Here is a 26,679-nt window from a genome sequence, read left to right as displayed (position 1 = left end):
TCAGACCACTATACGGTAGATCCAATAGATGCTAAACAGTGTCCTTTCTTGCATCCTCTGGGCAGGTATATGTTGGCATACTGTTTTTCTTACTATATAGGAAAGTGTAGCCTGAAGTGCTTTCCTATACAACTGGCCCCCATATACCCTATACCTATACGTATGACATGTAAGGAGATTTTTTTCCCAGTATGTGTGGCAAACACAAACATTAAACACGATGTGAACAGATCCTCGGGTTATTTTCAGGTCTCTGTTCTTGCTGTGATGTTTTGCGTCTATGTCAGGACAACTGACATAAGCCATGGATGCATTAACTCTCATTGTAAAAAAAAAATATATATATACAAATTCTTATTATTCTTTTTCTTCTTCTTCTTCTTCTTATTATTATAACTTATTTTCAGAATGCCTTTAGGTGTAGCAATGCATTGTGCTCAATACATCACTGGATAGCCTAAAATGATCAGCTGAATCCCTCCATCACATGAACTATCCACAGTTACCTTCTCCTGCAAATTTAAAGGCTATGCACACCTTCAGTGGCAATTTTTATGACTGCATTTTACTTATTTTGGGCTAAAAAGGTAATTTTTTTCAATTGGTCTTTATTAAAAAATGTCAGCAGTTCTTGTGCTCCAGGGTTAAATTTCAGTCTATTTGCAGACTGTGAATTTCTGTCAAATGACGTCTGGATGTATAGCCCCATATCTCTGAACTCCTGACAGCTCATAATCTATGACAACAGCCTAAAGTCTTATCAAACTGATAACAATGGGGCTTAAATGAGTGTTTGTGAGCTGTCAGGAATACAGATGTAAGAGCAACAGATAGCCATCATCTGACGAAAAGGACAGTCTGCAAATAGACTGAAAGTTAATTCTGTAGCACAAAAACTGCTTAAAACAATGTTTTTGCCCCAAATTAATAAAATGCAAATCATAAAAAATGGTCCCTGAAAGTGTTTATAGCATTTCATCTGCAGTCACCAGGACACATGAAGTTGTCGTGAAGTGAGAATTCACCAGCTGATGGAGTGAGAATATTTATTTTTACTCCTGATTTTCCAACACCTCATAGCAGCGTATTTGTCGCTACGCCCATAGCACGCCAGAAGCCGATCACCTGGATACCGCTTAACCCATTTTTAGCAGGTGATAATGAGAATTCAAGTAATAAGGTGGGGGTGGGGGGTATTTTTTCTTGATGAGTTTTTTATTACATACAATAATTATCTCCCTTCTGCTATATGGATTGAGGATAAATGTTTCATTGACATGTCTGTAAATAATAGTTCTATATGCATCACATTCTGATGTCAGAGCTTGATGATAGAGATAAGTGGTGCTACATAAATGCTGCTTGCCCCTGTGTCAACCACTAATTGACTGACATGTAGTTACTCTTTTATTTTTCAAAAAGAAGTTCTTCAGCAGTTGTGATGTATATTACACAGTGCTATTGCCATGGCCCAGTGGTTTACTGCTAGAACGGTTAAAAATGTGTGGGATTTAGGATATATTTGCATATGTTTCCTTCCTTTCTACAGGCTGCTAAAGGGTTAACAGGCCGTGGTAGCTAGTTACTAGGTGGGGTTGCTACCATCACCCCTCGGAGTGACCTGCACGCAGTGTGCCGTTGTGTAATGTGAGACAGACAACAAAGATGAAGCTGAAGGAGAGTGGTCCTGAGGAATAACTAGCCAGCTTGAGAGACAGAGCCGTACACCAGCCTCTGAGGAAGCAATTGAGTCATTAGTTGGAGTGTCTCAGTCCTGGAGACGAGAGATACCAAAAAGACTGTGGACATAACCTGCATACTACTTTTTTACTCCATAGCACCCGTGTCTGGAATAAATGGGAGCTTGGGCATCCAGGCATACTTTGAGAGGGAAATTGGTCATCTGCTAAAGGACTTTGCTGAACATAGTAGTGCTGGTTTGCCGCATTTTCACAAGAGAGATATGGTAGAAAGAATAAAGAGATATTGCACCCCTGTGGCTGAATCAGAGAGAAAAAGTACAGTTGTAGAAGATTGGAAAAAACATCTAGGCCTGTCTATCACCTTAGCAGCCCGGACAACTGTGAGAACGATGGACACTGCATCATATATAAGATCTTCCAGTCCATGCATGATAAAGACTGTGTCTGCTGTATTTGAACTTTATTGTCTAATCATTGGGTCCACCACCTAAATTGCTACACTATCACATTTAATTGCTCTGCGCTGGGACACTGCACCCCAAAGACCCACCTATGTCCAGGGCACCCTAAACTACAACCAGGCAGGAGGACCCCAAATCTAGCCATCCCATCACTGCCTGACCCAGGGAACACCAGAGCGAGGACTGCTACCGTGAGCACGGTCACTACCATCACTCCTGTCCTTTGCCCTACTCCCTACCTGGGCTGATTGCACCGTGACTCAGGAACCACATAATACATCCTTCAGCTGCTGCACAACATTGTAATACGCATCTGAGATGCTGTAGACCTTCTTTTGAGGATGAGGTGGGTTCATATCCATTGGTAGACTTTATCACCACACAAACCTAGGAAATTCTTGGGGTCCCAGAAATCAGAGGCCCAGTGCTGCTACATGCGATTGGCTGAAAAAAAATGACCAAAGGGGTGGACATACCGCCTGTACAGCTGGTTCCGTTTCACAGGGACCCCCGGAAAAGAGGACCACTTCTCGTCTGTAAAGCAGAAGTGCCCAGGTGCAGTGCTAAGCTGAGAGTGGGGCTCACAGGTATACCAGTATTAATAATTACATGGGACAAAAGTGTTCCCTACCAGAAATAGAGTAAAGCCTTCCCACACAATGGCGCAGCAGCTCAGGAGCTGCATTTCTCCATGGAATTGACAGGAAAAGAGTAGGAATGAAAGTGTTAAAAAAAAATTGGGGGGGGGGGGGGGGGGGAGAGTCCTGTCTTTTCCTGTCCCTGCCGGATCGGGCGGTGAGGACATTTAGTTCTTATTCATGCGACCAGTGCATTCAATCACTGGCCTCAGCAGTAACATGTGCATCCGGTCTGTTAGTGTCACGAGGGTGTCAAGAGCCACGTCTGACTCCGTTATACCCGGGGTCAGAAAGTCGCAGCGGGTGGCTGCGCGCTCTATGTCTAAAGATCACGTTGTTTCTTAGTGATTGTTTTCTGTGTTTGCCTTGCAATCCTTTTTGTCTCACTCAGGGATCCGTAGCTTCTCCTCCTCAGCTGTTTCTTGTCTGCCACTCCCAACCTCCTTATATTCCCCTCTCACACTTCTCTAGTTGCCAGTTATAGAGCTTCCTGCCTGGACTTCTATACTGACCCACTGGAGCTGTGAATCCTGGTTGTTGTTCCAGAGTGCTACCCTCCGGATCCCTGTTGGGCTTTTTGTTGTCTCCTGTTGTCGCCTACCTGGGATTATATGTTTAGTCTGTATTGTCTGTCCTCCCCTTGGTGTTTTCCTTTAGAGCTAGTGGTGCGGACTAGTGTTCCCACCGCCCTGTTCACTATCTAGGGCTCATCTTAGGGAAAGCCAGGGTTTTAGGCACGTGATCGGCGTACGGGTGAGGAACCCGTCTAGGGACGTCAGGGCAGCCAGGTGCCAGCCGCAAGGTGAGTCAGGGGTCACCACCTTCCCTCTCACTTGGGCAGGGCCTTCCTCTTTCCCTCCCTCTGTGTCACGTATGTGATAGTCACGCCGATCGTGATAGTTAGGTTGCGGTTGTGTGAAATCAAAACTGAAAAATTGATCTGTCACTAAATACATTGAAAGTCAATGGGCGACGGATCAGATTTTTTAGGCTCCTAAAAAAATTGATCCGTCACCAGTTTTCAGTGACAGATCCTTTTTTTTCCCCCCGTTTTTATGACCGGACACAAAACTGCAGCTTGCAGTCCAGTCACAAAACAGAATGCTGCTGGAACAGAAGACACCTGATCCATCCTGAACGGATCTCTTCCCATTCAGAATGCATGAGGGTTAAACAGAAGCATTTTTTTCCCCTTTTTATCTCTGCCGGATCTCAGTACTGGAAAACAACAACGTAATTGTGAAAGTAGCCTTAAAGAATGTCATTTTCTGATGAGAGCCAACGGCCGAAGTGATTTGCTATTGGCTATATCGCTTGATTTTTGCTCCTTTGACAATACAACTCATTGAAAAACATTATATTCAGAGCTCAGCAGTCAATGAGAAATGGCACGATGAAATTGAAGTGATTAAAACAACTTAAACTACAAGTGCAGGAAGCATTGCGTTTTTCATTAATTTTTTAATCAACAAATAGAACTTTCTTGCATGATAAGGGAATGAAGCAGCTTTTAATGGGGACATTGTTTTCCATCTAATTGTTTGTTTTCTTCATTATATACTCCTATTCTCTGTAGTAATGTTATTCAATCAGGATGAGAACAATATGAACGCATCGGAAGGGGATCAAAGTCATTGTAATGTAGCTATCGTTAAACTCATTTCCTCTTTTCACAATTATCTATTATTAATACAATTTTCAACGCCCCATTATTCCAGATTACCCATGCATTGACCATGATATGAAACTGGCCTTAGCTACATCATTAATGAGTGATTGAGGGTCCCTACCACAAGGATCTTCATCCTAATGCTGAACGAAGAGGCAGCCCTTTTCATGTCAGAGGCTTGCCAGTTGCCACCTGTATCCAGAAGACACTGCTGGCCAGGAGTCCATTGACCATTGACCACTTCTGACAGTGGGAATAGATCAGTATTGAGTCTCTATGATATGGTGGCTGATCTCCATAATGGAAAAATACTGTAGCTCAAAAATATATGACTTACAGTATTTACCTAGGCATGCTGTGGTGCTATTTGGGGACTGTATGAAACTAATTATCTGGGAAATGTATCTAGCCTTTATCTGGCTGCTGTATAGAACTGCTGTTTTCTCACACACTATGGGATTATTTGGAAATCAGATGGTATTGTAAACAAAGCCCTAATCAGTACTCCAACACTTCCTTCACCAGCCCCTCAACCAGTACTCCAAAACTACCTCTAGCAAGTCCTTCAACCAGTACTTTAACACTACAGTACCTCCACCAGTCTCTCAATCAGTAGCTCAACACTACCTCTACCAGTCCCTCAAGTACACCAACACTACCTCCACCAATCTACAACTAGTACTCCAACACTTCCTCCACCAGCCCCTCAACCAGTACTCCAACACTACCTCTAGCAAGTCCTTCAACCAGTACTTCAACACTACAGTACCTCCACCAGTCTCTCAATCAGTAGCTCAACACTACCTCTACCAGTCCCTCAAGTACACCAACACTACCTCCACCAATCCACAACCAGTACTCCAACACTTCCTCCACCAGCCCCTCAACCAGTACTCTAACGTTACCACCACCAACCCTTCAGCTAGTACTCCAACACTTCCTCCACCAGATATGTCAACCAGTATTGCAACACTACCTCCATCAGTCCCTCAACCAGTACTCCAACACTTCCTCCACCAGTCCCTCAACCAGTACACCAACACTACCTCTACTAGTCCCTCAACCAGGAATCCAACACTTCCTCTACCAGCCTCTTAACCAACACTTTCTTCATCAGTCCCTCAACCAAAACTCCATCACTACCTCACTAGTCCCGCAACCAGTACTCCAACACTGCCTCCACAATTCCCTCAACCAGTACTCTAACACTACCTCCACCAATCACTCAACCAGCTCCACAACACGTCCCTCAACAAGTACTCCACCGGTCTAATTATAGATTACAATTTCATATGGGACCCCGATATTATGCTGTACAAAGCATAGGAAAAGTTGAAAGCGTTATCTACATAAACACATATAATAATTTCAAATTCTTTAGGAAATGTATGACAAGGCGATGTGTTGTAATATTGCAGTATGTGGGTGCTACAGTATATGCCAATATTATTAGGGCCATTATTTCTATATATTAGCATTGCTGAGTGGACTATTGCTTGGACATATAGATCTGCCCACCCTTTGCTTGAATTTAATTAATAATTCTAATTTCCCACAAAAGAAATTCTATATAATATCACAACATGCTAGTAAAATCCTTCACAGGCTGCAGGACATAGCACTGCCACTGGGTGGCCACATAGACACATAACATAGACATCTCGTGACACAATACTGCAAAATCATGTTCATTTTCAAGGCTGGTCATGTTATGCCAAGCATTTTAGGATATGTTGAGTCAAAAGCAAGAAAGGAAACATCTATTAGCATGTGTTCAGGTTATGTGAAACAAATTACCTATTCCTCCCATAGTGTGTGTGAATATATTGGGCTATGACAAGATGCAGTGTCACTATGTGAATCACATTTTCCTACAGACCAGATGTTACTGTGACGCCTTAACGACTTTATCATCATCATTTTTTCATTTAGTTTTCCTGTCCTGATATTTGTTTCCACTGAGGGTTAATCCACATTGTAGTGCAGGATCTCCCGCTCACTAAATTTACCATATGCCTTTGATCGCGTAATGCATAATAAAGTCCCATTCTTGCATGTGCTTGCAAAAATTCTTCCCTTCTCCAAGTGGTATGTAATATATTAAAGTATTGTACGCTGGAAATATTAACACTTACATGGAAATAAGAAAACATAACAGAAAAATATAAAACTATAGCTCATTGGTTTCAAATAAGTTCTAACTTGGGGATATTCCATTCATGGTCTATCATGTAAAACCTTCATGTGGTTGAGGTCATCGTGTACAATACCGTTAATAGTCCATTCTCTTCTCCTATTACTTTACTATATAAATAGATTTTCTTCCACTTCTCATCCCTCAAAGTTTCCATGGTTTCATGACCCTTCATTGGCAAAGAATGGAGACATTTCTGAGCTTCCAGGCACTTACTGATCCAATTAAATGTAAAATATCTATATAACAAAGCGTGGAGAAAAAATTTCCTTCCTATATTATAAATGCAAAAATAAAATAAGGAATCTGTTGTAGGAAATAGAAATATCTCATGTATATCAGATAAAACTGGGTACATTTTCTGTCCTTAAAGGGTCTTTCCAGGATTACTATGGTTATTAACAGATATAGTCATGTAGTTGATTACCTTATGTACATCTTCCCCATGCTTTTTCTTTCTCAATTTGGACTCTCCTAACCCATTTTCACCATGTAAAACAATCCCTCTGGTCTGTTTCCATCCTGTATGTAGCACTTCCTGTTTCTGTATCCAACCAAACCCATGATGCACTTCTCCTTTCTCTGTCACAGCTCCAGCTCCGCCCCTAACAATGCCGAGCTAGTTTATAGCCCCTCCCACCCAGCTAGTTTCATAGACACTCCCCTATCCATGCCTCTAACAATGCCCCACTAGTTTATAGCTCCTCCCACCCAGCTAGTTTCATAGACACTCCCCTATCCATGCCTCTAACAATGCCCCACTAGTTTATAGCTCCTCTCACCAAGCTAGTTATATAGACACTCCCCTATCACTGCTCCGTCCATGGACAGAACATCACAGGAAATAAGAAAGAGAGATCTGCATGGACATGGTCATGTGACCTCAGCCCAGATAGGAACATAGGAGTAATAAAGGTAAAAGAAATGCATTACAAAATTACAGCTACCTTTATAAATGATTATTTTAAAGGATGTTGATGCCAGCAGGTATCTTTGATCAGAATTTTGCTATAAATGAGTGTTTTTGAGCTGTCAGGAGCTTATAGATAAGAACTACAGATCCATCAGACCAGCTCCCTGACGGATTCATTGTGAAGCACTTGCTGGCCTGCAAACCCACTGAAAGTTAAAGCTGTGACAAGAAAAACGTAATAAAGACCAAATAAAAAAAAAATAATAATTTTAGCCAAAAATAAGTAGAATGAAATATACTTGCCCCCAAAGGTGTCCGCAGCCTATATCTGCATGTTTGTCCAGCAAAATGGGTCATAAATATGGCATAAAAGTGTCCTGTGAATGGGGGTACAACTAGAAATGTTGGGGACGTAATGTTTGTTTACATGCTATTCATTCATTCTGAATGTACATAGCCTACCCATGGGTGGACATGCCATCTGTAAAGGAATCCAGTTCTTAAGAGGAGCCACTCTCCTGTAGGGTAAGTTCACAGTTGCGTTTATAGGATCCAGCAGAGAACTCATGTCAGAAAATGTCCAGGTCCCCGACAGATCCTATTATAGACTAGTCAAAGGGGTCCTGCGGTGAACTCCGGTATCCGGTGGCAGGCTGGTCTTTGCCAGATTGCAAGATCTGATAAATGAAAGTGTGAACCTACGTTTAAAGGGATGACCTCAAGTGCCGTATTGTGGTCAAAATCTCCCCAAATCTGCATCAAAATCATAAAGAGTTACATGCGGATATTGTTGCAAATTTTGCAGCAGATTTCACCCTCTGCATTACAAAGGGGACAATCTTCAGGATAAATTGATTCAAAACTGTCCCACATACCATCGTGGAAATTTTCTGAAGCGCGTGGATAGGATTTTGTTAAAATCCACTTAGCTGCAAGTTTTCTGCAATTCTGAAAAAAATGCAGCATCCTATTCCATGGGTGATTGTATCCTAATAGTAGAGCCCTCCTGTAGTTTGTTAGAGTGCCATGTGGGAGATATAGGATGAGTTATAATAAACTGAGGGGCCCATATATGTTTTGCACAGGGGGCCTCAGCTGCTTAGATTAGTCCTGATCTTGCCAACTGACCATATGGGCAAGTTGATGCCAGAAAACTCTAGACATCTGGGGTGGGCTGGCTATAGACACTACAGGGAAATTTCATGGTGGGCTGATGCCCAGGGGGCCTCCTGATCTCTTCTTCCAGCTAGGTACATAATGATCTGATGCTCTTCTGAATTCAACTGCGTCCTGAGGATAGGGATACCTTTGAATACTGAAGAGAGGGTGGTGGTAGTTTGTGTTGCACTGCGGTATTTAGTTCCGCAGGGGCGGTATTTTCTGCAGCACTACAGTATTGCTGGCACTGCCTACTTGTGTTTCTCCTCCTTCTGTCAATTTGGAATCGCCTACAACATGGGGCCACTTTTAGGTTTCCAGGATCCCTTTAAGTTCCCAGTCCGCCCCTGCTAGACATGCACTGAAATGTTTGATCTCATCCTCTAATCTGTTTGAGCCTCGTTTTCTAACATGTACAGAATCCATTCAGCTCCACACTAGTGAGTGATACAACACGATTGCAAAAGGAAAATGATGAACGAGAGCCGATAATTCAATGTAATGTTCATTACAGATATACAGAAATTACATAGAGCAGGACTTGTCCTTCATTACATTGGATGTGGTTTCCATTTTAGCAACAGGCAAGCGTTCTGCAGGGAGGCATCATTCTTATAATGGACAAACAACGCAGCCGCAAAGAGTTAAGTGACAAATTCAGCTCTGCCGAATCTGTAGCTTATACCATAACTCTATATATAAATCATGATGCCCCAATCCAATAGTGAAAACGATACCCACTAAGTCTGGAAATAAGGCAGGCTGAAGGAAAAGTGACGTGCTGGAGATAGGGCAATGTAACACAATTAATAGGGGGGAATGTGCTAGTCACTTAGCCTTGGGCAGGGTTTTTAGATAAACGGCTGGGTCAGCAAGCTGAATGATTGCCCCCAGGTAAAGGAACTCATAGGGTATGTTCACTCACTTTTAAAGTCAGCATAGAATCCACATTGATTTTAAAAGCTTTTTTTTTTAAGTGAGGTTTTGCCATGTTTTTTTTGTGTTTAGCACTTTTTTTTACAAGTTTTTTATGCATATATTTCAATGCAAAACTGTATTTTCTGCTTTCAGTTTTTGGAGAGAATAGGCACCACAAACCATGCGGATGGAGCATACAGTGCGCCTTTTTTTCACTCCTCATTCACTCCAATGCGAGATTCAGCTCAGATTCCGTGCTGCTTCTTTTTCCCTTGCATTTTTTTCACGTTGAAAAAAAAGCAAGAGCCGCCTTCCATTGGGATGCTGTTTGGAGGCCTTTTTGACGCTGACTACAAGTGGAAAGTACGCCAAAATGAGCACTAAAAAACTGACTGGCCCTTAGGTGCCACTCTGTCAAGCATTTTGGAGTATTTAACAGGAAATCAGATTTATACATCGTGCACACAACCATATTTTGCATCTGTGTCATCCATGTGTCCGCAACGCAAATTATAGAACATGTCCAATTCTTGTGCATTTTGTGGACAAGAATAGTAATTTGTGAGAAAAGTGCGGATTGCACATAAATGGTGTACGTATTTTGCAGGTCCATGGTTTGTAGACTGCAATATGGATGCGGTCGTGTGCATGAGGCCTTAATGTAAAGAATGTCCAAAAAGACAACCTAAATATAATTCTATATGATATAATGTATGATGTGCTGCAGTCACTTTACCTTATAATCAGAGACATTGGAATGGATGTTCTCTGTTCAGGATTCTGGTCCTACAGTTTAAGTAATGTGCCAGAAACAAGAATTTCTTGATTTCCGGATGCTAGATTAAGGAGGACCCATCACCTCTACAGACATGCCAGTCTTAATAAACAATTATGTTCAACATGAAATGACTATTCCGTTGTATTCTTTCTAATGACGCTATGTTATATTGTTTCTCTATAATTCCGACTACAATTTTTTTTAGTAAATTAGCAAATTGATGTTACCAGTGGGTGGTGTGTCCCTACACAGTCTGACACTGTCTAATCAGTGTTAGTAGAGGCAGCCTAATAAGGAACACACCCCTTTGATGAGGAGAATGGTAACACCCAGTTTACTCATTAGATTAAAGTAGGAATAATAGAGTAACGGCACAAGATATAAGTAATAAGATAGGCACAAGAGTCATAAGAATTTATGCTCTAGAATTGTGGTTACGTGGGAATGTGCACAGTTACTAAAACAGAGAGGTGACAGGTAAAGGAAATTTACTTGACCATGGATTTTACTGTATTTTTCACCCTATAAGATGCACTTTTTTTCTCTCCAAAAGTTGGGGCAAAATTATGTGTGTCTTACGGGGTGAACACTAATGAGCACTTTCATTATGAAAGCGATCATTAGAACAGCAGGACCGGGGAGCAGCAAGTACATCGCTCCCTGTGCTGACTGTACTCTGCTCCCTGGTCCTCTTCTGCCAGTGCCGCACGGTGGGGACAGCGTGAGGATGTAGGATATGCTCTCTGACCTTACACTGTGCGATGTCCAGTCACAGCACAGCGCTGCAGGAGGAGCTCTGGATCTCAGGAACGGCGGCGTCCAAAGCTGGAGATATGAGTTGATTTTTTTTTTGTCTGATCTGAGACCTGATTAAGATTAACACATCTGATTTGAGCTCTGATTGAGGGTCTGATTAACATCGGCAGTCTGATCTGAGGTCTTTTCAGGGTTTCAGCTGCGGTATAATTAACATTGGAGGTCTGATCTGAGGTCTGATTGAGGGTCTGAACTGGGGGTTTAACTTCAGGTCTGTTTAGGGATCTGATGTGAGGTCTTTTGGAGGGTTTGAGCTGCGTTCTAATTAACATTGGGGATCTGGTCTGAGGTCTGATTTGGGGTTTGAGCTGGTCATCTAATTAATCTTGGGGGTCTAACCTGAGGTCTGTTTGAGGTCTGATTAATACTGGGGGTCTGATTGGGGGTCTGAGCTGAGGTTTGATTACCAATGAGGGTCTGATCTGAGATCTGATCCGAGATCTGATTAACATTGGCAGCCTGACTGGGGGTTTAAGCTGGGGATTGATTAACATTGGGCATATGATCTGAGGTCTGATTAACATTGGGGGGTCTGAGCTTAGGATTGATTAATGTTGGGGGTCTGATCTGAGGTCAGAATTTTTTCCCCCTTATTTTATTCCTCTAAAACCTAGGTGCGTCTTATAGGGTGAAAAATATAGTTTGTTCTTAGTTAAATGGCATCCTGATGCAATGTCTGAACACTTTTATATGGTAATTTTTCCTTAAAACCTAATGAAAATTCTCTAGTCTGTTGCACAGAATAAGCATTTCCAGTGCAGAAAAAGGTTTCTCCTTATGGAGAGTGCATGAGTATGCATGAGTAGTACTGTAGGTGTAACGGTCGGGAGTGGGGAAAAACCCCCACCGTACGATATATGGTATGCGGGGAAGCAGCTAGGCCAGGATGCCGGGATCAGGGAGCAGGTCACCTCCTAAAGCGTCCCTAATACTCGCGCTACCTCCTCACCGTATGAGCGGACCTGAATGGTAGGATGGCTCATACCCAGGATACCTAGGACCCTGAGTCACCCTGATAATCCCTCACATAGGAGCAGGGTAGAGACGACCTGTTCTTCCAAGACATGGGAGAGCAGTACTCTCTGCAGGCCTAACAGCAAGGAGAGGAAGCCAGGTGGAATGGCAGGTAAGTATCCAGTGGTGGGGATAACCACTGAACCTAGAACCCAGGAAGGCATGGTAACTTGTGACCACACCAAGGTAAACTGGAAGTCATGCAACCGTACTGCATACGAACACCAAACGTATGCAGTACGTATTGACACACAGGAACCAGCACTCCAGCAACAGCTCACAGACTTGACTTTTGGTTCACCCCTCCGGGAAACCATGAAGCTCCCTTCCGCAGGACACAACAGACAAACAGGGGAACATCTAGCATACATGCCGGACAGAATATCCCAAACACTGACAAGACACGGAACAACATCTAGACGTACAACAACCCCTGAACATATACCCATACCAAACATAACAACAGGTAAGGTAGGAAAAATGGAGAAGACATAAGAAAGACATTGCTGGAGACATCAATGTCCCACTAGGTGGCCCTCACACTGGAAGAGGGAACATCCAGACAAGGAGCATAACTCCAGCACAAACCAAGGCTGGAGTACAACTGACTCCTGGCCTTAAGCCACAGGTATAAGAAGCACCTACTGACCACACCAAGCAAGGTAGTAAATCCCTCCAGCACTAGACAGGGGAGGAACCAGGAAAAGGGCAAAAAGGCACATACAAGCTGACATAAATGCGTTGCCCCTGGCAAGCGGCATGCACGACAAAGTGTCATGCGCACTACACCAAGGCCATGACAGTAGGCCTGGTGGACACGGAAAATTGTCAGTAAATATCATTGATGGTAGAAGGCACCAACAGCACTCTAATCTAATATTTAGGGGGCAACCAGGGTGGCTGCTTTTAGGGGAAACATGTTTTGGCACGTTTGTATTAGTTCAAGATAAGTGGAACCAGAGGCATCTGACAGCTGCTTATCACCCTCTCCCTATGATATACTGTAACATGCAAGTCTCTGGCATTTCTTCTAGTTAGCAGTGCAGGCAGTAGAGTGGAGCCCTGATCCTCTTCTTAAAGGGGTTGTCCCACAAAAAATATTCTACAGTTTTCAAACCAGCACTTGGATCTGAATACTTTTGCATGCGTGCAACTATGAATTTAGCATAGCCAGTAAGTTATTCAATAAAATGTATCTGTATAGCGCCACCTGCTGTTTGTCCTTTTTCTTATTCTCTGTCCACCTTGCTGAGGTGGACACACATTAGCTGTGATAGAGAGAGCTGCAGCAGAAAGGACATACCCCCTGAGAAAGGACATGCCTCCTGAGCTGCCAGTTTCATATCAATCTAGCAGAGCAATTAATGTGGAGATTGCTGGATCCATTTGAGGTACAGGACTGGTTCTAGCTTTATTAGGAAGAGATTGTCATGTGCTACAGGTGAAACTCAAAAAATGTGAATATCGTGCAAAAGTCCATTTATTTCAGTAATGCAAATTAAAAGGAATTGCATTAATGCAGCTTAAAATTCGAATTTTGTGAAAAGGTTAAATATTTAGGCTCAAAGTGTCACACTCTAGTCAGCTAATTAGTCCATACCCCCTGAGCAAAGGGGACCTCAAAATTGAGACTTTGGGGTTTCATAAGTTGTAAGCCATAGTCATCCAAATTATAACAGATAAAGGCTTGAAATATCTCGCTTTGCATGTAATGAGTCTCACATGTTAGTTTCCCCTTTTAAGTTGCATTACTGAAATAAATGAACTTTGCACGATATTCTAATTTTTCACCTTTATATGATGTCTGATTTTCATTTCTCAATCATGACATAACCCCTTTAATAAATAATCACCTATTGAGTTTTGAGTCACACAACAGGATTTTGCATCCGTGTGCTGTCTGGACAAGCAGTGTTGCCCACGAACCAAGTAAAGCAAATGCATTTTGCAATCGAGATTCATTCATTCCGTTCAGTGGGTGCAGAAATAATGGACCCAGACGCCTTTTGGTTGTCCACATGGGTTTACATACATCTGTATTTCATGGACGGATACTGGAATGAAGCCTGAATCTTTCATACTGCCATAGGCACATTTTAGAGAGGATCTGTCGCCTCTGCTGCCATGTCTGTTTTTGTAACTACTCGTATCCACCATAAATTAACTATTCTGGAAGCATTTTATTCTTAGAACTCGGAAATGTGTCATTCTTCTGTATTCCTCCTGCAAATGTAAGAATAAAGTGATAACTGGATGCTACCATCCCCTTGGCAATAGAACCTGTCCCCACACCCTGTGACAGTCGGCACTTGCAGCGTCAGGGTGCCTTCACAGACGGTAGATTCTGCTGCAGAATATTCCCGCAACTGAAAATCCGTTCCATTCATCTGAAGAGGGTTGTTGGTTGGTGCATGTCTCCGTGTCTTATTCAGGTGAATGGAACTGGTTTCAGTGTTTACAACAAAATCTGCCACATGTGAAGGGAGCAGGGACACACCCTAATGACCAAAGGAAGGGTAACACTATAGCACCATTCCAAGAAGAATAACAGAGGAACGGAACACCACAGAAGATGGTCCAGCATTATTATTTTAGAGAAATTTCATTTATGTCTTTGAGGGGGTGGAGGAACTCAATGCTGTAGGCTGATAGCTGTGGGCAGTCTGGGCATGCTGGAAGTTGTAGTTTTGCAACAGCTGGAGAGCTGCAGGTTGGCCATCCCCGCCCTAGGTAATGGCCTCTTTTGCCCTCCCTGTAATCCAGTCCTAGTCAATCTGTACAAATGAACGAAGAGTATGTACTAAATAACCCTACGAGATTTCCTCAGTACAATACATCCATTCGCAGAGCTTCTTGAGATGAGTAAGTAAAGGACATTTTCTGACAACTTCCAGAGTTGGTTCTGACAACTCCAGTTTCCTATATCCCATACAGTACATTGTCCTCTATACTTCATGCATGTCTCTTCCTCTTCCTCCCCCCAGCCTCTTATCCATCATACAGCATTTCCAAACCTACAACCAAGATGAAAACTTAATGACGGCCGGAGGGAAAAAGCAGGATCTGAAAGTCAGGATACATTTAACCTTCATAAATCAGATCAATGGCAGCTGTTTAAAGCCGCCACTTACAATATGTCCATATAAAAAATAAAATAAATGATAGCGACTAATGAACCCGAGCAGAGCACACTGTCCGCACAGTCCCTGGGGGCAGAGGAGAATGTGCAGAGCCGGGTATTGTAACCCAGAGATACCGAGGATCCTCCAAGGAAATTTGATAATCCCTGGGGGGGATGCGCCTGGTGCTTCAGCAGCAGAAATCCAGTAATGTCATGATAAAGAATCAGCTCTAATTAAATCTGCATCCTGGATACACCAAGGGTTAACATTCACATTGTAGCGAGAGCAAACACGCCGCCAAAGTAACGTGTAATATTAATCCTGGGTCCATAGAAATCTGGAAAGTCTGGGAAAATGTGCAAAACCAGGAATGCACAGTAGATGATAAGACATATATTGGAGGATGGGGACGATGTGCTGAGCATGCACTGACTACTGTACTTTATGCTATAAAGCTGTTGTCATAGGAGAGGAACAATGCATAAAATAATACTCACCGCAACAATGTAGCAATACCATGAGTTCTCTTGGTACTTACCAATTGCTTTGGTTCCCCGAGATGCTCCCCATCCCAGCCCGCAGCATGCACCGGAGCTGTCAGCGCCCGCACTTGTAGCCCAGGCTGCCTGCCTGCTCTTCTCATCTAGATATTCCAGCAGTGCCGATCTGAGCCGGGGAGTGGTTGCGTGCAAAGCCTGCTGGGAGTTGTAGTTTTAATTAGGATGCTCATGTGCTGTCTGCAGCTCACCGACGATTGACTGGGAGAATGTTCCTTTGGAAGGGAATGTATTGAGGCAATGGAAATGTATATCTGCCAGTCTGTTCTGTAAATCTGCTAAATGCAACTCAAGAGCTAGGCAGATGTAGCAGAGCTGAATATGTTACTTTATAGTTTGTGTGCAGTAGGACATATGGCTCATTCACACTTCCGTATTCCTATTGAAAGAAGTGTCAACATATTTATTCAAATCTCCGTTATTTTCTACGCAGTTTTTTTGTCTGCGTGTGGCGATATTTGTTTTTATACATATGGATTTGTTTTAGCTGGTAGAAGTCAATGGACTGAATTTGAGAATGTATGTTCTGTGTTTGTATATCTAGTTCACCTGTGCGCATTCTGTTTTGTTTTTTTACGAAAACAGCAAAAAAAAAAAGAAAATTGTTACATTTTTGACAAAAATATTAACAAATCTAGAGCAACATACGGACAAAAATGGAACATATCATTTAAAAAAGATCAATAATTGCGCATCGGTATTTAATCTGTATTTTCATACATGTGTTGATCAAATGCAAACGCATCCTAATCAGTTTTCATAATTTGTTTCATTTTTGGTTCCATATTTTGCTGTAAGTTATTTATGTTTTGTTATTCGTTAAAGGATTAAAATATTAGTTATTTTTCTAATGTTGTTGAAATATGAATGCAAAAAATTAGAATAAATCCTCACGTGTGAACTATGCAAATACAGAACATGCATTTTCATACTCGACCTATTGCTTTCTATGGGTTAAAAAGAGCAACAATATGGATCCGTGTGATCATGCTGCTTAAAAAAAGTGCCTAAAAAAGAAATGTGAATAAAAATATTTAAAAGTACTAGCAATTTTTTTTAAATTAAAATAAATGGAATTTATACAGATCTGTAATATGGAAGTGTGAATCATGTACTAGGTTTCCTGGTCTATGTCATGGGGGAATGGATAGATAGAAAAGTAAAAAGCAGCACACTGTAGTGAGGGTGCAAATCCTTCAAATGGACCGGAAACCAAGGTTCACTTAATAGAAGTAGAAGAAAAAGGCAGCACTTCAGCATAACGTGAAAAAAGTGGATGGTTTATTAACCCATTTAACAGCAACCTTATATATACAGTTCTGCCCATAATTATTCATACCCCAGGCAAATTTTGACTAAGTTACTTTTATTCAACCAGCAAGTAATTTTTTGACGGGAAATGACATAGTTGTCTCCCAAAAGATAATAAGACGATGTACAAGAGGCATTATTGTGAAAAAAAAAAAACATTTCTCAGCTTTTATTTACATTTGAGCAAAAAATACAAGATGTTCCGCACTGTGGAAAATCTCAGAGGACGTGGTCGGAAGCCAAAAGTGACACCTGTGCTGGCCAGGAGGATAGTTAGAGAGGTGAAAAAGAATCCAAGGATCACCACCAAGGCCATCCTGGTGAATCTGGGCTCTTCTGGTGGCAATGTCTCAAGGCAAACAATCCAACGGACACTGCACAATGCAGACCAAGGAGGACGCCACTTCTCCAGATAAGGCACACAAAAGCTTGCTTGGCCTTTGCAACAGCTCATCTGGACAAAGAAGAAGAAGACTTCTGGTCTTCTGTGTTATGATCAGATAAAAAAAAATGGAATTGTTTGGTCACAATGATGTTTCCTTCATTTGGCGTAAAAAAGGAGAAGCCTTCAACCAAAAGAACACCAGGTTCCCTGGTTCATTGGCTGAAAAACACCCCCAAAGCATTAGGCTCCAACCACTGTCAAACATGGTGGTTGGAGCCTAATGCTTTGGGGGTGTTTTTCAGCCAATGAACCAGGGAACCTAATCGCAGTAAACGGCACCATGAAAAAAGAGCAATACATGAGGATTCTCAACGACAACATCAGGCAGTCTGCAGAGAAACTTGGCCTTGGGCACCAGTGGACATTTCAGCATGACAATGACCCAAAACACACAGCAAAAGTGGTGAAGAAATGGTTAGCAGGCAACAACATTAGCGTTTTGGAGTGGCCCAGCCAGAGTCCAGACTTGAATCCAATTGAGAATCTGTGGAGGGAGCTAAAGATCAGGGTAATGGCAAGAAGACCCTCCAACCTGAAAAATTTGGAGCTCATTGCTAAAGATGAATGGGCAAAAATACCCGTGGAGACATGCAAAAAGCTGGTCTGCAATTATAGGAAGCGTTTGATTGCTGTAATAGCCAATAAAGGCTTTTCTATTCATTATTGAGAAGGGTATGAATAATTTTGGACTGGACACTTTTTGATCAAATGTAAATAAAAGCTGAGAAATGTTTTGTTTTCCACAATAATGCCTCTTGTACATCGTCTTATTATCTTTTGGGAGACACCTATGTCATTTCCCGTCAAAAAAATTCCTTGCCGGTTGAATAAAAGTAACTTTAAGTCAAAATTTGCCTGGGGTATGAATAATTATGGGCAGCACTGTAAATACTAGTGTCAATCAGGTGTAACATAATTACATAATTATCAATAAAAAAAATAAAAAAAAGACGTGATTACACTTCGAAATTCCAAAAAAAGACATGATTATACAGGGCCTATTCAATTTGTGACATGATTACATAGAACCATACATTTCTAAAAATCATCTAGTGCATAAAGTCCATAACGTGACATGATCCCTGTTGATAAATTGATCAGGTGTATAGAATAAATCAATTGTGCATAATAAAATCAATTAAAAATCTCTTTGTAGTCCATAGACAGGTCTTACCAGGTGCTGGATATTCTCGAGATCAAGTTTGGCATCTGGAAACATGGTTTGCCTTTTTTTTCTACTACTAGATAGATAGATAGATAATAGATAGATATCCAGAGCAAGAGATATTCTTTGTAACCACATTGTGCTTCAAGTAATGATGAATGTGCATGCCCAGGCCTGGCACTGATGGGAGCTGTCACGTTGATTCTGTACGGAGATCCGCTTCACTCAACACTAATGGCCAGAATCTTCTCGTTAGTTCAGGAGAAAGTGTTGATTGAATTAAAAGAGCAGACTGGTTGCTTTAAAAAGGGTAGTGGTGCTTGAATTTATTGTCTTTTTCTGTTAACTATGGTTACCTCCAAGGAAACACGTGCAATCATCATTGCTTTGCATCAAAAGGGCTTTACAGCCAAGGATGCTTGTAAGATTGCAACTAGTGTTGATCGAGCACCAAAGTGCTCGTGTGCTCAGGCCGAACACATCGGTATGCTCGTGTGTTCTACCGAGCACCCGAGCAGAATGGAAGTCAATGGGAGAACCCCAGGCACCCCCTGCTCAGAAGAGAAGAGGGTGTCTGGTACATAAAAAAAGTTTGAAATCGATGGAAACTCCATCAAAATGGTTTGGAAACAGCATTAAGAGGATAGCTGGATGCATCTTAGACTCCTATTATGTACAACATACAATAAACATCCACACAAAGGCTATATGCCAAAAGCCAAGTATGTGCAAGCCATCCATATATCCATGAGATAGATAACAGCCAGCATACCTTACAATGGCAGCCTTGTGCACTATGAGATATTCCAAACCAGCTCTCATCTGACTGAGAACCAGTAAACCTAATATTTTACATCTGTTGGATGGCTTGGGTGGACCTGCACACCTAGATCAACATCATTAGGGCGACAACAAGTTTTCTGATTCTCCTAACATAATATTCAATAACCTTTCTATATAGTTTTGTCATGTAAAAACGAATTTGCATAAACATGGGCATATGGGAAAGACATGCAAATGAGCAGAATCTGCCTTGTTTTTCAGCTGTCATAAGACTATGAAAACCAATAGAGGGCGCTATTGAGTTATGAACAGCGCCCTCTATTGGTTTCACAGTGTTATGACAAGAGTAGACTAATAGTTATGTCAGAAGACTAAGAAACCAATAGATCGAGCTGTTCATAACTCAATAGCGCCATCTATTGGTTTCATAGTCTTCTGACAAGAATATTAGACTATGAGTCTTATGACAAGATTATTAGTGTAGCCTTTTGCGATTAGAATATTTGCGATCTACACTAGGATGATATCTGACACGGAAAGCTGGGTAATAACTCAGTGATAAAATCTGACACTGGGGAAGCTGGGTAATAACTCAGTGTAGATCACAAATTTTCCATGCAAAAGGCTACACTAATTAGACTCATAGTCTAATATTCTTGTCAGAAGACTATGAAACCGATAGATGGCGCTATTGAGTTATGAACAGCAAGATCTATTGGTTTCATAGTCTTCTGACAAAACTATTAATCTACTCTTGTCATAAGACTGTGAAACCAATAGAGGGCGCTGTTTATAACTCAATAGCGCCATCTATTGGTTTTCATAGTTTTATGACAGCTGAAAAACAAGGCAGATTCGGCTCCTTTGCATGTCTTTCCCATATGCCCATGTTTATGCAAATGAGTTTTTACATGACAAAACTGTATAGAAAGGTTATCAAATATTATGTTAGGACAATCAGAAAACTTTTTGTCGCCCTAATGATATTGATCTAGGTGTGCAGGTCCACCCAAGCCATCCAACAGATGCAAAACAAATTTGAGGCTTACTGGCTCTCAGTCAGATGAGAGCTGGTCTGAAATATCTCATAGTGCACAAGGCTGCCATTGTAAGGTATGCTGGCTGTAATCTGTCTCACAGATAATTTGATGGCTTGCACATACCTGGCTTTTGGCATACAGCCTTTGGTGTGGTTGTCTATTGTATGTCGTACATAATAGGAGTCTAAGATGCATCCAGCTATACTCTTAATGCTGTTTCCAAACCATTTTAATGGGGTTTCCATCAATTTCTAACCTTTTTTTTGAACCAGACACTCTCTTCTCTTCTGAGCAGGGGGTGCCTGAGGTTCTCCTATTGACTTCCATTGTACTTGGGTGCTCGGTAGAACACATGAGCATACCAATGTGTTCGGCCCAAGCACAAGAGCACTTTGGTGCTTGCTCAACACTAGTCACCACCAGTGCGGATCTTGCTGAAGAATGGCAGCAGGCAAGTGTGAATGCTTCTGCACACACAGTTAGGTAAAGGCCCTTGGAAGATGGCCTGGTGTCAAGAAGGACATCAAAGAAGCCACTTCTCTCCAAGAAAAACATCATGGACAGGTCGACATTCTGCAGAAAGTACAGGGATTGGACTGCAGAGGACTGGGGTAAAGTTATTTTCTCTGATTAATCCCCTTTAGACTGTTTGGGACATCTGGAAAAATTATCTAGAGAAGAAAAGGGAAATGCTACCACGATTTCTGTGTCATGTCAGCAGTAAAGCATCCTGAGACCATTCATGTGCGGGGTCACTTCACATCCAATGGAGTGGGCTCACTCACAATTTTGCCTAAGAACGCTGTCACAAATTAAAAAATAGGATCAAAACATCTACCAAAAGCAAATCCTCCCAACTATCCAAAAGCAATTTTGGTGATAAACAATGCCTTTCTAGTATGATAGAGAATCTTCTCACAAGGAAAAAGTGAGAACTAAGTGGTTTGGTAAATAAAACATTGAAATTTTGGGTCCATGGCGAGGAAACTCCACAGATCTGAATCCCATGCGAACCTGTGGTCCTTCCTCAAAAAGCTTGTGGACAAATCAAAATACATCATAGTCATGTATTCCACGCACTGATGACGATTTGGTCCAGAAGCTGACAACCAGCATGCCAGGGGGAACTTAAGAAGTCTTGAAGAAGAAGAGTTAACACTGGAAATATTGAGTCTGTGTATAAACTTGATGGATTTGTAAAAAATAAATAAAAAAATAATCTGAAATGCTTATAATTGTACTTCAGTATACCATAGAAACATCTGACAAAAAGATCAAGAAACACTGAAGCAGCAAATGTGAAAGCCAACATTTTTTTTATCAATCTCAAATCCTTTGTCTAGTGCTGTAAATATCTATAAGAGATTGTATTACATTATGTAACACGGTGACATTTTTCTCCAAGTAAAGAAAAGCAAAATGACTACAATATACTGTAATAAAAATATTGTGCCATATAAAAAATAAACTGTACATTAAATAATACATAACGTACATCCCTGGGATTTCTTATACAAAGGAAAAACAGCTGGTACAGCTCCACCTTGTGGTATGCCAGCTGTATGTGTGATGTATCTATATAGACCAACTCTATTGAATAGGAAAAAGGTGAAACAAAAGTTTTATAATAATTGCAAAATAAAAAAAAAAATATCCTGCTAACTACCTGCATATAATACAACCATATTAGGGTACTTTCACACTTGCGGCAGAGTGATCCGGCAAGCAGTTCCGTCGCCGGAACTGCCTGCCGGATCAGGCAATCTGCATGCAAACGGAGACCATTTGTAGACGGATCCGGATGCGGATCCGTCTCACAAATGCATTGCAAGAACGGATCCATCTGTCCGTTTGTCATACGGACAAACAGATCCGTAGAATTTTTTTTTCACATTTTTAAAAGGTCTGCGCATGCACTAATACATTTCAATGTAAATTAATGCCGGAGTCGGCATTCCGGCAAGTGTTCCGGAATTTTGGACGGAGATAAAACCACAGCATGCTGCGGTATTATCTCCGTCCTGAAAAGTCAAAAAGACTGAACTGAAGACATCCTGATGCATCCTGAACGGAATGCTTTACATTCAGAATGCATTAGGATAAAACTGATCTGTTTTTTTCCGGTATTGAGCTCCTGTGATGGAACTCAACACCGGAAAAGAAAAACGCTAGTGTGAAAGTACCCATATACATATAAAATATATAATAAATGAAGCTTAGTTTGGTATAAACAATAAGGTGCAGGTATTATATATTTATCATGCATATTATTTACATACATGACTACTAAAACATTGAATTTTATTATTGTAACCTAACTTTTCAAAATTTTGTAAAAACCCAAATTTACACTCACCTAAAAAATTATTAGGAACACCATACTAATACGGTGTTGGACCCCCTTTTGCCTTCAGAACTGCCTTAAAGGGATTCTGTCACCAGGTTTCACCCCCTCCAGATAAAAATATGGTTATGTTCAGGGAGCTTTAACCATTCCTAATGTGGTCTTATAAATGTAATCTGTAGGCTCATTTTGCTAAAAATACGCTATTACTAACCTGTCATTCATAAAAATAAGGTGCCCAAGGGGATGTAAATGGATCCAAGCTGCCGCCCGCACCCGCCGCCATTCGTGCCCATCTCCGCCTTTCCCGACCTCAGCGCCGCCTTATAATCTTCTGTGACGCCTCCTGCTCTCCCTCCCTCCCCCCTCCTCCTGCTCTAACATCGCTGTGACTCTGTGACGCCATTGCAATGTTACAGCAGGAGGAGGGGGGAGGGAGGGAGAGCGGGAGGCGTCACTGCGATGTTACAGCAGGAGGAGGGGGGAGGCGTCACAGCGATCTTACAGCAGGAGGAGGGGGGAGGGAGGGAGAGCGGGAGGCGTCACAGAAGATTATGAGGTGGCACTGAGGTCGGGAAAGGCGGAGCTGGGCACGAACGGCTGTGGGTGCGGGCGGCAGCTTGGATCCATTTACATCCCCTTGGGCACCTTATTTTTATGAATGACAGGTTAGTAATAGCGTATTTTTAGCAAAATGAGCCTACAGATTACATTTATAAGACCACATTAGGAATGGTTAAAGCTCCCTGAACATAACCATATTTTTATCTGGAGGGGGTGAAACCTGGTGACAGAATCCCTTTAATTCTACGTGGCATTGATTCAACAAGGTGCTGATAGCATTCTTTAGAAATGTTGGCCCATATTGATAGGATAGCATCTTGCAGTTGATGGAGATTTGAGGGATGCACATCCAGGGCACGAAGCTCCCGTTCCACCACATCCCAAAGATGCTCTATTGGGTTGAGATCTGGTTGAGATCTGGTGACTGTGGGGCCATTTTAGTACAGTGAACTCATTGTCATGTTCAAGAAACCAATTTGAAATGATTCGAGCTTTGTGACATGGTGCATTATCCTGCTGGAAGTAGCCATCAGAGGATGGGTACACGGTGGTCATGAAGGGATGGACATGGTCAGAAACAATGCTCAGGTAGCCCCTGGCATTAAATCGATCGGCAATTGGCACTAAGGGGCCTAAAGTGTGCCCAGAAAACATCCCCCACACCATTACACCACCACCGTGGTAACAAGGCATGATGGATACATGTTCTCATTCTGTTTACGCCAAATTCGGATTCTACCATTTGAATGTCTCAACAGAAATCGAGACTCATCAGACCAAGCAACATTTTTCCAGTCTTCAACAGTCCAATTTTGGTGAGCTCGTGCAAATTGTAGCCTCTTTTTCCTATTTGTAGTAGAGATGAGTGGTACCCGGTGGGGTCTACTGCTGTTGTAGCCCACCTTTCTTTCCCATTCTGACATTCAGTTTGGAGTTCAGGAGATTGTCTTGACCAGGACCACAACCCTACATGCATTGAAGCAACTGCCATGTTATTGGTTGACTAGATAATCGCATTAATGAGAAATAGAACAGGTGTTCCTAACAATTCTTTAGGTGAGTGTATATTTATGTTCTGTTCAGGACCATGGCTAGATTTCATATTTCCTCATAACAAAATAAGATCGGCCTCGGTCCCCATCATCTATTGACAGAAAATGTAAGCATTATTAGTATCAATAATAAAGGTATGCATAATAGCGTCATATATCAGAGAAGCCACATAGTAGTGCCGGGAGGCAGAACACGCCCGCTTAATATTCCTTGCAAAAAGAAACAATGAGGGAAATTTATCATTCCCTCCAGGCCGCTTTTCTGATGTCAGAAAGGTGCAAACCCCATGTTTGTGACCTTTTAAACACCACATTGGCACACATTTAATGGCAAGGGGTGTTTCAACAATGCTCTCATCACTTTCTGAACAAGTGGTGTGGTTAGGGCTGGGAGGGGGCAGAACCATTGGGTCCCGTGTGAGATGGGGAAACAGCTCTCCTTGTCTGAACACTGTGTGATTAAATGAAATGTTCTGGACTGACATTCTGCTGTTTGGCCACAAGATATTGCTGTTTCCTAAACACAGCTACAGGCTGGAGAGAAGAGAAGGAGAGAGCAACTATCTTAGAAGGAGGTGAAACTAAGGAACTGTGTGAGCAGAGAATATGATGGCATCCAGGTGTTATAGCATCCCTCAGTGACCAGAGCTGCAGCTAAGTGAAGCTGATCGTTTCCAAGATCCTCATTCTATCCAGAGGAAGGAGGATTGCTGCTAGAAACGCTGATGAGAGCAGAGGAACAAAGCAACATACACTGCGGTACCGCATGCTTGTTGGAATGACATTTGTTCTGTTCAGAGTCACCAACGGATGCAAAGCAGACCCAGGTCAGTAGGATCATGCACGCAACTCATCACAGTGTTGGCGTTTAGAGACTGAGACTAGGCCTATAGTTAGTTAGTTAGGGTTTCTGTTTGTGTCAGGCCACAAGTGTTACTACTGTTCATTTTATGGACTCCATAACTCAAAGTGACATTTCACATTGGAGAGCTGATACAATTCTTACAAACTCAAGCCAGGCTGGCGTTTTCGTGCTCAGGAGGAATACTCAGGGATGTGCCACAGGACCATTTATGGGAGGGGGAATACTGTAGAACTTGGTAAGATTGTAAGTTGTTGTGCTTCACCGCAGGATAGCCAGTAACACATACCCATACAGTGGTTCTTGTTTTTAGGGTAATAACAGGTAAGGTTTGGCAGTTTAGTTGTGCCTGCCAGTAGGTTAATTACTGCACTTTCCTCCTTCATCTATTAGAGGGTGCCGTGATGTGCAGCACAAGGGTCTCAGCCTTCGGACTGGGTGTATGTAAATTGATTGTATCTTCCCAGCATTTGTGGTTGTGTTTATTGTCACATTCAAGTAAAATTCTGTTTTGGCAAAAGCTGGTGATGGAGTTGCTTTCCTCGTTCGTGACTTCACTGTATCTTGGGGAGCCCACTTCAGTACATGGCTTACATCTTTCCGTAGTTGGCAGGATACAGCGACCGTTATGGATGGGAACGCGACAGGAGATCTTCCCCCGGTGCCAATGGCGCCGATCCAGGACCCAGCACGGAGGGCGCCAATGCAAGACCAACTTGCCCCAACCCCACTGATACAGCTTGCCCCCGCCATGCCCGTACCAGTAGGTTACATCCCTTCGGGGGCACTGTTGCGTCATCTTCCACAAATTTTACGGAAAAAATATGACATTGCAGGACTTGACTGAAAGGGTGCGAAGTGCGGTTAGGATGTGTACCTGACCCCCGAGCTGCAGGCAGAGGTTGCATTGGGGGCTCTAGAGGGTGACGTCAGACGGACAGTGATGTTAAGGCCTGAATCCAAGAGACACCATAGAGAAAATATTCTCCCTGCGGGAGAGAGCCCAAGGGGGGCGTGCTAAAATAGTGCAGCTGCGGAGCCACTTCTTTAACCGACCACAGCGAGAGGACAAGACCCTGATACAGTACTCCAATGCCCTACAGGAGGCGCTAAATGAAATACAGCGGCGAGATCCAGAGGGCATGGGAGCTTTCAGGGAGGTGGACCGGCTA

The 26,679-nt window shown here is 42.3% G+C and overlaps 1 protein-coding gene across 1 annotated transcript in view; it reads right to left on the bottom strand.

The window, feature by feature from the left end:
- The window catches only part of TMEM74 (transmembrane protein 74), a 54,894-nt gene extending 38,872 nt beyond the window's left edge, over positions 1-16,022 (bottom strand). The window contains exon 1 of the mRNA XM_044295047.1: positions 15,923-16,022. The gene's annotated coding sequence lies outside the window, so the exon portion shown is untranslated. The remainder of the gene's footprint in view (positions 1-15,922) is intronic.
- Positions 16,023-26,679: the final 10,657 nt, after the last annotated feature.

The sequence above is a fragment of the Bufo gargarizans genome, chromosome 5, assembly GCF_014858855.1.
Source record: "Bufo gargarizans isolate SCDJY-AF-19 chromosome 5, ASM1485885v1, whole genome shotgun sequence".
Classification (NCBI taxonomy): domain Eukaryota; kingdom Metazoa; phylum Chordata; class Amphibia; order Anura; family Bufonidae; genus Bufo; species Bufo gargarizans.
The sequence above is the reverse complement of the archived record's forward strand: the minus strand, read 5'-3'. Positions and strand labels throughout refer to the sequence as shown.